A 15,619-nucleotide genomic window follows, 5' to 3' on the forward strand; every position below is an offset into this window, starting at 1 on the left:
CAGAGTTATGAAAGAGAATATGCAGGAGGATTTTTATTGGTAAATTTCCCTTCTTTCACTTAGGTGTTCCTTTTCTGTACCTACCATCCCTAGCCTGCCCTGTCACAACACTATTAAAGGTGCTGTGAGGTCCTTATGTGAACCATGCTATTTGTCTGCAGACTATGGGGTCAGAGCTAGGGATGACCCAAGAGATTAAAAATCAGAGTATTTCTCCCAAATTTTCAAACTAGGACTGTGTCAGTCTCTGGTGATGCACTATGATATAAAAAACAGGACTTGCTGGAGGACTGTATTCTCTTATTTGTGAGAATTCCTCTATGCAGAGAGAGAATGGAGCAGAGGAGCTTTCTGAGCTCTACGGAGACACAGGGATTCAATAGCTGTATTTATTTGCTGATCACTGCTTTCTGCTGTGCTATGAACAATCTCCTTTCTCCATTCCTTAACAACCTCTTCTCCTATGTGAAAACATAATTAAGTCCAGTGGGCATTTTAAATTTTATATGAAAGTCAGTGTTTCTGTACTTCAACCCTGTGCACAGTGAATCTGGAGTAGGAGAGGGCTCAGTAGGATCTACAGATGCTTCCTCCCCTGATTCTCCTACTGAGATGCTGTGTTCAGTTATGATGGGGGTTGAAGGAGGGTGAGAGGCACATGCGTCTGAGTTACATGGTATAATTGTGGTCCATTTTTAGTAACAGGCTAGGTGATTATGCCCTATACTCTGAAATCCAAGTACATTTAAAATTATGAATGAATGATTCTTTGGGTGGACCCTGTAAGGGAAGGTCATCCCAATTGCAGAATTCCAGATGGAATACGCTATATGAGGCTTTACTTATTGCACACAACTGTCACCCAGCCCTGCTCCCTGCCCTTTCTGTTCTCCATCTTGATTGTTCATTCTAGTATCTTTGTTTTGGGGGGTAACTTCTCCAGTTGATAAGTATTCTAGGGTGGTATCCTGGATAAATATTTAGAAGCCTACTTGTGGGAAAACAACCCAGCATGGTCAAGTGGGGGTGCTCTTGCACCCTATCCCACTTGTCTATTTCCTACTTTTGTGCATCTCTCCTGTGCTAGTCCCGCATAAGCACAAAGCCATTTGGGGGTAAGAGGTCAGTCTACTGTAGGTGCCCTCAGCATTTGAAGAGCTGGTTTAAAACACTCTTACTTGGCTTCATAAAGGGCAGGAGAATGTTCACGCCCACTTCATCCTTCTATCATAAACAAACAACTCAAAATGGCATGTCTCTAGTCATCCTCTGTAGATGTGTGGTTGGCAGGACTGGAAAGAACAGAGCCTCAGCCACTTAACTAGGAGTTTCTGGTATTTGACACTTCTATGAAATCACCTCAGGGCCCCAAGAGCAAATTCTGGGCTAATGAGTTTTACTGAATCTTCCTTTTAAGAATGTTTTTCTTCTGTGAAGTACAAATTTCCATTTTTGTCTAAGGTACTTGATTTGGCATTCTGTCCTTTACAACCTAGATTTGTCTAATTTAGTTTTTTTCCCTACATCACAATCTCTTCTTCACTCCCCCAAAGCGGATATATGCCAGCCTGAAATCTATGTATTTCTCTTTTCTCTACTTCAGAAAGACCGTATTCACTTTTGTGCAAAAAGGGAAAAAGAATAATGGTAGTAAACATAGGGCAACAGCCCAAGGGCCAGTGGGTCAGGAAAAGTCAACATCACCTCAAATGGAAAATGTGGGGACTCATCCACAAGTATCTTTTGGGCAAGTATTTTGACTTTGTACTACACACGTTTTCCCATACACTCATGAAAAATGGCAAGTGTTTAGTAAAATGTTGACATATACCACACATAGTACCCTCTGTGGCCACATAATTTGAGGTCAGGATCATCATAGCCATGAACTCTTATGGTGATTAGGAGTTATACCTGGCCTGAGCATTTCTCATTATTCTTTCAGGTAAAGCAGTGTTTTTGCAATTGTAACCTCAAGAGCTATTTTACCATTTTTTTTCCATCAATTTTATTGATCTCAGTTCAGCCAGAGAAAAATCTTCGACTATAACCTACATATGGATGGGACTGGAAATTTCCATGAAGGTGGTAATTCACATCAGCTTTTTGTTTTAGAAGAACTAAATGCCTATAAGAGGAAACACTTCTTAATTAAGCCACAAAGGTGGCCTATATATGGTCTTTGGGCTTCTGCACTGTAGAAGGGAAAGCTCTTTTATTTTTTTCTACATATCAGCGGGCCTATTTAAATCAAAACTTGAGGGATTGTTCTGTAAAATTTATAAACACTTATCAATTATATGTATATAATGTCATATGTCTGCTATACTTAATCATTAAAATATTGTAATGGGTTCTGTGATTTAAAATTGGTGCCTTTCCCCCTCATGTTCCTGCCTTGCTGAGCCTCAGTGACTTTTTAGCTATGAATAGTTTCCCTTCAGTGCAACTATACTACTATGCTTTCTTCCTTCCCCTCCCCCTCCATTGCAGGTATAGTTTTCCCCCTTTCGACAACATGAATTTTATCTTTCCCTCTTAAGGGCAGGAATTAACCTATAAATTCCGGATGGTGAGGCAACCTTGCTGACCTTGGCATGATGACTGTCTGAGGAGTGCACTGCCTAGTAGAAGCTGGACTGGTGCCTTTGGATATCATCTTTTACCAATTCATAAATGATATTTTTAAATGAAGAACTTGCTCCAATGTCTATATTAATGGACTCTTTGGGTAGGGGGAAAAGGAGCTTCTCCAGATTTTAAATTTGTAATAAAGGCGTTTTATTTTATTTTTTAAAAAGATTTTATTTGTTAGAAAGAGAGCATGAGCAGAGGGAGGGGCAGAGGGAGAAGCAGGCTTCCCACTGAGCAGGGAGCCCAATGTGGGGCTCGATCTCAGGACTCTGGTATCATGACCTGAGCCGAAGGCAGATGCTTAACCGACTGAGCCCCTGTGATAAAGGCATTTTAAAAAGAAAAAGTCTTACAATTATTATGCTTTAAAAAAAAATAAGTCCAGAGTCACAAGGAATTGCAGACCACTACGCAACTAATCTAGTTCTCATCCCCATACCACTTCTTCTAGTGGTAGGTATGAAATAAGATGAAATTGGAGGGTGGGTGTCAGGGCAGTGGTGTGCTGATGTCTTTTTATTTATTTTTTATTTTTTTAAGATTTTATTTATTTGACAGCACAAGCAGGGAGAGAGGCAGGGAGAAGGAGAGGGAGAAGCAGGCTCCCTGCTGAGCAGAGAACTCAGTGTGGGACTCGATCCCAGGACCCTGGGATCATGACCTGAGCCTAAGGCAGATGCTTAACTGACTGAGCCACCCAGGGCCTCTCTGGTGTCTTTTCTTATGAGGCCACTACTCCCATCACGAGGATCCCACTCTGACCTCATTTAAACCTAACTGACTCCCAAAGGCCCCATCTCCAAATGCTATCTCATTGAAGGTTAGGGCATCAACATATGAATTTGGGTGGGGTGAGGGACACAATTCAGTCCAAAGAACCAATCAATCTCAGGAAGGAGATTCCCACTTCATAGAGTTTCCATGATGCAAGAGACTTGGCTAAGAGACCAACAAAAATCTAGGTAAATGTGTAGTGGCTCCTCTTATAAGAAAAATCAAGAGGAAGATGAAGTCCCTAAATATGTCCCCAAATGCTGCTGCTTCTTGAGTGGTGCAGTAAGTAAATATGCTCCCCCAATACTACCCTGCTCTATCACCCTGTCTCCATTTCCCTTTCCTTTCTACTTGTCTTACCTTCCTAGTAAAACACTGGGGCACTTTACTGACACAATATGGAAAAACCTTATACTTGAATGTAAGAACATGATTTTTATTTCAATAAATAATTTTTATGTATCTTTGGAGAGTGAAGGAAAACATCAGCTATTTTGTCTAAATTTCAGGATAATTTGTTTTAGCTGTTTGAATTCTTATACTTCCTCAGGTCAGGGACTCTCTGATATATGTGAGGTGTGTGTCCTCTATCTCAATTATTTCAACCCAGGTCTTTATTAGACTTATATTAGTAAAATTTTAGAAAACCAAGAATAAAGAGAAATCTTACAAATAGCTTTAGAAATAAAATAGGTTTTCTACAAAGAAAGCTGTTGTGTGGGGGCAATATTGGAATGCAATACCTATTGCTCAACCTCTCCTACGGGTATGGAAAAAACCCAGAGAACAATGTTCAAATCACACAGTGTATATAATCAACTCAATATTTACAGCAAAAAGCAAGGGTCATGGTCAAAACAGCCCTTATAGTGGATCCTGCATTCCTTTCTCCAAGTGTTCTGGGGCGTATTCCTTTCTCAAGATGTCCCATCTTTGACACGAGTGAGTTGACTTTTTGGAAGGCATTTTGCTCCTGGGATTGTTAGAGTCCAGCTACAGAGATGGGTCCAGATTAGTAAGGTTGGAATACTTTTGGTACCAGAAACATACATGGTTAGAGAAATGTCTGTTTGTGGTATTCAGTGGCATAGCAATTGGATGTATACTTGTGGGACTGAACAGTAGGGGATATATCTAATAGTTTGTCAAATCTGGGGCAGTGGTAACTTCCCAAGACTGGCATACTAGTGACTTCAGCAAGGCAAGAGTCACATGGGCTACCCTGCAAGAGAGAGAGAAGACAATTTGGATCCCTTCCCCCTCTCATCCCTGTAGCCACGCTCTCAGGCCCAAAGGAGGTCATGTCCTATCAGTTGAGGGAATTCCTCCCCACTGACTGAGACAGGTAGTTTCTCCTGCAACACAGGCAAGGATAGTGCCCTTGATCCCACACCCAGAGTGGTGAGTTTTCCGGCTTGGATACTCCTGTGGTTTAATAAAAATTTCTATTTAATATACTGATATCCAGATTATGGGACTACAAAGACAAAGTGGCAGGGCTACATTAAGAAAATGTTGAACTTCAGACCTTCAACTGATGGCCATTATTTTTGAGGTCCTTGTAGGCAAAAACCCATGATCTGTACCGGGGAGGTAAATGGAGAAGGAGGGTAGTGTCTCCCTCCCCACTGCTGTTTAATAGGCATCCTGATCTGCCACTGATTTGATTTTTCAGGAAAGGATGAGAAGAGATGCCTTATGGGCAAACCTCCCCCCACCCTTGGAGACTGACGTGTAAATAATTGTAAAAAGTGGTTTATAATCGAAGGAAGGAGATGAATACCCTGGTCAAACATGTAGTGCAAATGAATACTACCCTTTTTGGGAATCGCTGTATCAAGACCCCACACTACTCCCCTGAGATGTGTAGTATAGGCTGGGGTTATCTTGTCTCTTCCCCATTAGCCACTCAAGCCTATTTTTATACTGTCAATTAAAATGCTCAACCATTCCAGTCATATGGAACCTGGAGAGTCCATCAGATGGTCCATTACTGGGCCCATTGATGTATAGCTTGGACTGCAAATTTGGGGCCATTATCAGATGCAATATGCTTAGGGAACATAAATAGCAAACAAATGTGGCCTCATAGGGCCTGGATAGTGTGGCCCAACTCAGTGGAATGTATGGGGATGGTTAGGCCAAACCTGGAGAAAATGTCAATGTAGTCAGGATCCAGCTGAATGCTCTGGGCAGGACTAGAGGCCCAGCAGGATCTATTTGTTATGAACATCCTGGCCTTTGGCTGGAGGCATTTGTCCCTGCACAGTATTTTTAGCTTTGGTTGGAGTCTGGCAGGCAGACTGCTTTTCCATGCCCATTTGGCATCTTTCATGACAGTGGCCGTCCATGCGTGTAGTTCCAGTCCAAGATGGTGTCTGAATTTTCATTAGCAATTCTCTTTTGGATCCAGGAGGCACTTGGTTGCACATCTGCTTCCTCTGTGATAGAGAATAATTCAGTCTCTGTATTTAGCTACTTATTGTGTTCCCCTTTGTTAATGTAGAGGCCTTTTGGTGAGCATCCACATGGGAAACAAAAAACTTATTAGCAGCAATGTCCATTTTTATCCGACTACCTTATCCCCACGGGAAGGCTTATTTTATATGCCAGCCTGAGTCTTGCTACTGGCCTGACCAAACAACCAAGCCTTTAGCCACAACCCAATAGTCAGTGAAAATACAGCATGGCTCATTGGCTAGGGTGGCCCTGATAGCCATCCATATTGCAGGAACTTCTGCCCATTGTGCCACTTGTTCTTTACCATAGTAGGTAAGGGAGAGGTCCCTTTCAGGTTGGAATGTAGCCTCTACAGGAATGTAGTCCATCCCTGTACAAGGTAACTGGAAGGAGCCATCAGTGAACCAGGCCTGTGCATCATCTAGGAGGTCTCTCTATCTGGGTCCTCATTAGGCCAGTACAGTCAATGGCTCCAAGGGTGGTATGTCTGGGAGATAGGCACTCCTGAGATATCTTCATGGAGTTGCAAGTCCCTATCTTGGCCATATTTCACCTTCTCCTGTATGTATCATTTCTGTTTCACTATAGAGGATTTCTGAGCCACACCAACCTGGTAACTTGGGGCCTCTGTTCAGATCCACAACATGATTAGGATTTCTGGTCCTAAGACTATTTTACAGCCGTGGTTCATGTGCTCGGTAACTACCAAGACCCTAATACAGGCTAATATATTTCTACGAAACATTTAGGAAGAAAATAATTCAATCTTAAATAAATTATTTGAGAGAATTGATAAACTGGTCATAATTTCTACCTCATTTTATGAAACTAAAATAATCTTGATAACAAAAACTGACAAGGATAATAAAAGAGAAAATAATAGATCATCACTCTTATAAAAAAAGGTTAGAAAAACCAAGTCCAGAAACACACAAATAAAGATAATACATAATGGCTAATTGGGTTTGCATCAGTAATGAAATCTAGACTTGATATTAGAGAAAATTATCCATGTATTTTACCACAATGGCAGATTAATGGATGATATAGTCATCTCAATAGATGTATTAAAAACATTGGGTAAAATTAATCAACTATAGGTGATGAAGGAGCAAAATATTGATATAAAGAAACTGATTAAATTTATTAATTTGATTAAATTTGATTAAGTTTATCAAATTCAAGATCTTTAATTAATTTAAGACCTTTAATTTGATAAAATTTAACTCAAATATCTACATCAAATATCACATTTTGTAATGTGATAACTTGTCCTCTGAGATCAAGAATCAGGTGAAGGTACCCACTATGACTACATTTGTCAGCTCTGTGTTGGAGATTCTGGGGAGAGTACATGGCAGCATTAAGGAGTGAAAGATAACAGCTTTCAAGAAAAAAGAAAATTGCCATTGTTCACAGGTGAAGAGTTGCTTATGTAGAAAATACCAAGACTCTATAGACAAATTATTACAGTTAATATATTAAAAGCCACTAAAATTTAATATGCCAGCAGCAGTAAGAAAAATAATATAATTACAATAGCATGAAAATATCAAATACCTGCGAATAAACCTGAAAAAATATGCAAGGACTCCAAAGAGAAAATTATAAAACTTTCTGCTTAGACCTAAAAAGACCTTAAAAAAGAGATATTATGTTCACAGACTGAAGACTCGTGGATTATAGATTCATTCCGATACTAATCAAATCAGATTTTTTTTTTAAGTAGGTGCCACACCCAGCATGGAGCCCAGCCTGGGGCTTGAACTCAGAACCCCAAGATCAAGACCTGAGTGGAGATCAAGAGTCAGATACCTAACCGACTGAGCTGCCCTGACACCCCCAAATCAGATTTTCTTTTTTAAACTTAAACTTGGAAAGCATTTTTTTTAAATTAGGGAATGGCAGATGAAAAAGTTCTAGAGGGGCGCCTGGGTGGCTCAGTCGTTAAGCGTCTGCCTTCGGCTCAGGTCATGATCCCAGGGTCCTGGGATCGAGCCCCGCATCGGGCTCCCTGCTCAGCGGAGGCCTGCTTCTTCCTCTCCCACTCCCCCTGCTTGTGTTCCTTCTCTCGCTGGGTCTCTTTCTGTCAAATAAATAAAATATTTTTTTAAAAGTTCTAGAGATTTACTGTAAAACATTGTGCTTATAGTTAACCATCCTGTACTGTACATTTAAAAATTTGTTAGAAAGGTGATGAGCACCTGAACTGATGAATCATTGAACATTATATCAAAAACCAATGATATACCATACCTTGGCTAATTGAATTTAAATAAATAAAAAAAGGAGAAAATAAAAGATGGAAAAAATAAAGAAACGCAAACTTCAAGAAATTACGGGCTGGCAATTGATCAAATACAGTTAAAGCACTCTCAGAGTATATGTAAAAGGATTTACGATACCAGATATCAAGATAAACCATAAATTGATTATCATTAAGATAGTGTGATATTGGTGTAGGAATAGGCAAGGAATCCAGCTCAAAACTATAAAACACCGCTGAAAGAAATTAAAGACCAAATAAATGTAAAGACATCCTGTGTTCATGGATTGGAAAATTTATATTATTAAGATGAAAGTACTCCCCCACAAAGCAATCTACAGATTGAATACAATCCCTATTAAGATCTCAGTGGCATTTTTTTTTTAACAGAAATGGAAAAACTGATCCTAAAACTCATATGGAAATCCAAAATAGCCAAAATGATCCTGAAAAAGGATAAAATTGGATGATTCACATGTCCCAATTTCAAAACAAATCAAAACTTTGTTACTGGCATAAGGATAAACATATAGACTAACAGAATAAAATTGAGAATCCAAAAATAAAACCATTACATCTATGATCAATTGATTTGCAGCAAGGATGCCAAGATCACTAAATGGACAAAGAATAATCTCTTGACAAATGGTGCTGGGCAGCTGGATATCTATATGCATAAGAATGAAGCTAGAACCCTACTGCTCACCATATACAAAAGTTAATTCAAAATGTAGCAAAGACCTAAATGTGAGAGCTAAAAATATAAAATTCTTCAAACATAGTGGTAAATTTTCATAACCTTGGATATGACAATGAATTTCTATTTTATTCTGTTAAATGGTATTGGAAATGAGATTGTTTTCTTGATTTCCTTTCCAGATGGTTTGTTAGTGTATAGAAATGCCACTGATTTTTGTATGTTGGTTTTGTATTATGCCACTTTATTAAATTATTCCTGGTGTGTCCATAGCGTAGGTTTAAGTTCCAGCCTCATCCATTGCTAGGTGTAAAAGACCTTGGTAAAGCTGTTAACCAAGTTACTTAATTGTATGGATTAGGAAATTGGAGCCTGAAGGGAGTAAACAGTCAAACAGCTCACTATTGTTAAAACAAGAGCAAAATTTTGAAGCTCCTGACTCAGGTGTTCCTTCTGTCCACCATATCATTCTGTCTGGACTGGGCTCAGAGAGTATGAGGCTGTGGATTTCATGCAGAGAAGTTTGGCTTACGATTACAGTGAGGGGCATATAAATGCAATGAGATGTCCTGAAGCTTTTTGGGGAGAGCAGTGTCACAATCAGATCTTTGCTAGTGGAAAGAACTGGCACTGGAGTATATGATGGGATGAATGGGGATACGCTAAGACTACAAAAGCAGGCAGGAAGTTACCACAGTTGTCCACATGGGGAAAAAAAGGCTTCCAACTAGGACAATGACAAGAGTTGTACACATTTAGCACCATTTTTTGAGTGCATACAGTGTGCCAGATATTGAGTATAATCTTACATAATCCTCACACCACCCTCAGAGCTGCCACTGTCACCATGTTATGGATGAAGAACTCAGAGCTTGGAGTTAAGTAACGAGTCTAAGAATATAGAGCCAGTAAGGGGCACACTCAGCATTCAAACCCAGTCTGATGCTCTTATCCATTCACTGTGCCGTTGCTTCTCAAACTTTAAAATGCATGCACATCACTTGGGGATATTGTTAAAAGTCAAAGAAGATGTGGTCTATATACACAATGGAATATTATGCAGCCATCAAAAGGAATGAGATCTTGCCATTTGCAACGACGTGGATGGAACTGGAGGGTGTTATGCTGAGTGAAATAAGTCAATCAGAGAAAGACATGTATCACATGACCTCACTGATATGAGGAATTCTTAATCTCAGGAAAGAAACTGAGTGTTACTGGAGTGGTTGGGGGTGGGAGGGATGGGGTGGCTGGGTGATAGACATTGGGGAGGGTATGTGCTGCGGTGAGTGCTGTGAATTGTGCAAGACTGTTGAATCACAGATCTGTACTTCTGAAACAAATAACGCAACATATTTTAAGAAAAAAGAAAAAGAAGATAACAGGAGAGGAAGAAAAGGGGAGTATGTCAGAGGGGGAAACGAACCAGGAGAGATGATGGACTCTGAAAAACAAACTGAGGGTTCTAGAGGGGAGGGGGGTGGGGGGATGGGTTAGCCTGGTGATGGGTATTGAGGAGGGCACGTTCTGCATGGAGCACTGGGTGTTATGAACAAACAATGAATCATGGAACACTGCACCAAAAACTAATGATGTAATATATGGTGATTAACATAACAATAAAAAAATTAAAAAAAAAAAAAAAAAAAAAAGAAGCTGAGGCAATCCGTGTGACATACTATATAATTTCTAATGGTAATTTATTAATCTTTTACTTTTGAAATGGAGCTTTTTAAAGGTTGGCTTTTGCCAAAATATGGAACCAGGTCACATTGTTATCCCCTATCCACCACCCCTTTGTTTCAAGATTTTGCACTAGGTTTAATTGGACAAAAATGCTCGCTGAGCACCTTTCTTCCGCCCCCTGAGATATACATTCATAATAAGATGACTTTTGGTAGAGCAAAATTAGAAACCAGTGTTTTTCCAAACTTAGACCATGATTGTGTGAGTTCGTTGGAATCTCCTGGAGCTGGTTACGAGTACAGATGAGCACTTCTTGTCCCAGTTTTACTGGGTCTGAATCAGGGAAACTGGCTTCTTTTCATGAGAATCCAGAGTAAATATAAAATGCAATATTTTCAATGAATTCATAAGGGATTTTTCTGTATCACCCACTAGGATCCCTCAAAGCATCTTGCCAAAGTCCTGCTTTAACAGTCCAATCGACACGTATTAAGTATTAGGTGAGACACAATTTCAGACACATCCATGTGTTTGGGGAAGACACAACTGGTGTGTGGGGGTATAGTCTAGAACCACTTCTCACATTCTCCCCTCTGATTTTCTTTCTTGCTTAGAACTATTAAAAACTTCAGCTATAAGAAGGAAAAGCCAAAACTGTGCTGAGGGTACTTTCTAGAATGCTAGATCACCACCCACAGCTGAAGAGGCAAGAGATTTACAAAACACTTGAAGAGGCTCACCCCCTTGATTTCTTTTTCCTGTGGTACCTTGGTTTGAGATCTGAAGCCAGGAAGATTTCTGACGTATTAGGAGGGCTCCTCATGCTTTTTGTGTTGCTTAATAGTCTTAGTGATTGTAAGAGAAACAGGGAATTTTGGAAGGGGATAATTTCAAGCAGAGGGGGTGCTTTTTTTTTTTTAACATACTAATATAGCTGTTGACTTTGGGGATTTGTCTTTTAATAACCTGAAAATCCATGCAGGGAAATCTCACTAAAATGGAGCTGGGAGCTTCACCGGGGGGGGGGGGGGGGGGGGGGGGGGGGGGGGGGGGGAGTCTCATGTCCTACCACTCCTTGTCAATTGCAAATGCAACAGGAAGAGAGAGACCTTGCAACTTTGCATTAATCACTTTAGCTACTCTGAGCATTACTATCCCAGCAGGGGGCAGAAAGACATTTCTCCTCCCCCAGCCATAGTCCTGCCAAGGAGACAGTTACAACTCAGCCAGTGAAAACTCACTGTACTTGGAGCTCCCATGTTACTCCAATGGACTTGTGTATAGCAGCCTTCTCAACTCCCCCTCTTCCTCTATAAAAGAGTGTTCCCCTCCTTTGTTCTCCAGACTTGCCTACGGTTTTGCATTCTTTCTCGCCCTGGATTGCAGTTCTCTGCTATTCCTGAATAAACCCATCTTTTGCTGGTAAGATAACTGGCAGTTTTATTTTTAAGGTTAACAGTGGTGATCAATAACCTGCTAATAGCTAATGAATGTCAGGTTCATTCTTCTTTATTCCACTGCATTTTCTGTTTATTCTATCCATCCTTGTCATGCCTCTGTGCTGCTTCCCAGGCAGACTTTAAGCCAAAGGTGGGTGATGGCCCGGTGAGGGTGAAGAAAAGATCTGGAGACAGAGACGAAGAAGACAAAGGTTTATTGGGAGAATTTACATACAGGGTTCCAGGAGCAGTGGATTGGATAAAGCATCTGCTGTTGGGATCTATGCAGCAACTTAGCCTAGCAACTCTTTGTAGGCTTTCCCCTCCCTGCATGGCCTGTATTCCAAGGAGGTCAAGTCCTGCCATCTGGACACTTCCTTACAAGGGAGACACTCTGGGTTGGCCATCCTGGGAATCCCTGACCTTGAACGCTGAACATGTTTTTCTGCACATTCTGCTTCATGGAATACAGAGGGAAGATGCGATCTCTACATTCTCAAGATAGTGATTAACAGGGGCATTCAGGATGTGCTTATACAAACCAGCCTTCCAGCACATACCATACCATACAACCTCTGGTTAGTTAACTCATCCTATTAATTCCCACTATGTTTCACAAACATCATAGACACAATTCGTGTCTTATGAATTTTGACCACTTTCTGGTTTTCTTGCATTTATAGACAAACCGAATATTCTCAAATTTGCAGCAAACACACATTACAAAAGTTATTAAGTTGTATAAGAATTATCTGCAAACTTGGGTGCTAGAGCTGTATGGAATAATAGTATTAAAATTCTGATAAAATTTTACTTTAATCATTTCCTTCTTATATTCAGGCTAACTAGAATTCATCTATGAAGGGCAAAAAGGAGATTAAGAAAAATATACAATCTTAAACACTTTTAACCTTAGACATCCTCTACACATGTGAGAATGATCAACAACAAAACAAAATAAGGATTACAATAAATAACATATAGATCCCCTCTAAAGAATTATTAAAATATGTGCTCAAAAAGGATAAATGCAAATAAGTGTTAGAAGGTCGATTTATCAGCAAAATTTATTCTTTGGCCAAAATTTCATATTGGAATATAAAATCTAGAAATAAAATCCCAAATTATCATAAAACATTGGAAAAATGTAGTAAATTCCCTGTAAGAGAATACAGATTGTGTATTAGTTTTTTGCTGCAGTTGTAACTAATTACCACAAACTTAGCACCTGAAGATAACACCCATTTATTATCCCACACTTTTTATGGTTGGAGTGTAGGCCCCACATGGTTCACCTGGGTTCTCTGCTTAGAGTCTCACCAAGTTCAAATCAAGTTGTCAGTGGGGCTGTTTCTTCTGGAGGCTCTTGGAGAGGCCCTGTCTGCGGGCTAATCTAGGATGTTGGTAGCATTTGATTTCATGTAGTTGTGGGACTAAAGTCTGTCTCCTTTGCTGGCTGCTGGCTGGAGGTCAGTCACTAGAGACCTTCCATATTCCTTCCCCCATGGACCCTTTCCAAAGACAATGATGGCGGGTTGAATTCCTCACAGTCCTCAGATCTTACTGACATCCCCTTCTGAGGTGATATCTCTTTTGCTTCCAGCCAGAGAAAGTTCTCTGCTTTAGGGATTTATGTAGTTAGATTGGGTCACTCAGAAAATCCAGGTTAATCCCCCTATTTTAAAGTCCTTCATCTTAATTATATCTGTAAATCCCTCACAGCAGTACCTCGATTAATGTTTGATTGAATCAATTACAGAAAGCATCTTTAGAATTCTGCCTATGACAGATACAAGTTAACTCGATGATAGAAAAACATAGGATTCCCCATCTTGACAATTCACAGATGCCCAGAACAGATTTTAAAAATAGCAGGCTTGAGACTGCTATACTAAGAAAGGCCTGCTTTGCAAGGCTGGCATCTGGGATTTTGATTTGGGGAAAGTTCCCGCCACTCTGATGTGTGCCTCCACTGGGAGACAACCCTTGGAAGCTTGCACCTGGTTTCCTTTGGACTCTGCCCCATGCACCTTTCCTTTGCTCTGTATCCTTTTGCTATATTAAATCATAGTGTGATATGCCTATGCTATGCTATGACTATATGCTGAGTCCTCCTAGTAAATCATCAAAACTGGGGATGGTTTTGGAGACCCTGACACAGAGGTAATCTTGTAAACTTTAGAAAAAAGAAAAATAAAATAAAACTTCCAAAGAATTAAATATATAGGAGCTTCCACCTTGCTAGAGAATTAACTGCATAGATAAAAGGAAATAAATCAATTAAATGGAACTCAGGTTAAAAAGAAAAAGAAACCATGATAAATAATAACAAATTAATATAGAGGAAATTAAAAATTCTTTTTTTTGAGGTTTCGATGAATACTTTTTCAGTAAAATGTTGGCAGGTGCAGTCAAGAGACAGAAAGTCTAAAGAGACAGAGAACTTAGAAGTCATCACATTTTTACCAGTAAAATGGTGTTGGGATAGGATATATTCAAGCAAGTTTTTCTAAGTGTAAACAAATGAAAATTCTCACATTTCATAAGCAATCCTAAAGTCTTAAAAAAATAAACAGGTGGCAGATACCTTTTCAATTTGTAGTCACTGGCCACAATAGCAGATTCCAAAACTGTTGTCCCATGTATGAATATATATGTATAGAAAAATATTGCTTATGGCACAGATTCAGAAATATATAGTATTGAAACACTGTGGTACTGAATCCAGCATCTTTGAAAATTATAATTCAGCATAATAATTCGAGAAGTCCTTTGGGAGTAACAAATGCAGCAAACCTTCAGTTTTTGTCTTTCAGCAGTTTGAATATATCATCTGTTCTGGTCTATAACGTTTCCTTGGGAAACTGTATGAAACCTGAACTCACTGTGCTTAAGTTTGAGGAGACTGTATGTACTTTTGTACACTATTTACATTAGTGTGTGTGCGTGTGTGTTTTGAGAGAGAGTGCATGAGCTGGGGGGGAGGGGCAGAGGGAGGGAGAAAGAGAATCTTTGTTCTCAAGAACTGAGCTGGGTTCAATCCCATGACCTGAGCTGAAATTGAGAGTAGGATGCTCAACAGACTGAGCCACCCAGGCACCCCTACTTCGTTTTTATATGTATTTCTTGTACACTGTTAACTCTGGCCAGACGGCTTACATTTGTTATCCCTTTTAATATTCACAATAAACTTACAAGGGAAATAGTACTATTACCTCCTTTTTACAGAGTATGAATGTGAGCCTTAGCTTGTTTAACTTTCCCAAATTTGCATAAACTGAGAGTGGAGAAACTGGTCTATGATTCCAGAGGTTAGGCTCCTTACCAGTGGACTCTGATGCCTTCTGGAACAATACTAGATGTTTATATTGGAATGATTTAAAATTATATTTCTTAAAGATTTATTTATTTGAGAGAGAGAGGGAGAGAGAAAGCATAAGCAGGGGGAGGGGCAGAGGGAGAAGCAGACCCCCTGCTGAGCAGGGAGCCCAATTCAGGGCTCCATCCCAGGACCCAGAGATCATGACCTGAGCAGAAGGCAGACACTTAACAGAACGAACCACCCAGGCAGCCCTGGCATGATTTAAAAGATAAATGTAAAGATTATGAATTTTATTTTATTTATTTTTTAAAGATTTTATTTATTTATTTGACAGAGAGAGA

The sequence above is a fragment of the Zalophus californianus genome, chromosome 11 (assembly GCF_009762305.2).
Source record: "Zalophus californianus isolate mZalCal1 chromosome 11, mZalCal1.pri.v2, whole genome shotgun sequence".
Taxonomy (NCBI): Eukaryota; Metazoa; Chordata; class Mammalia; order Carnivora; family Otariidae; genus Zalophus; species Zalophus californianus.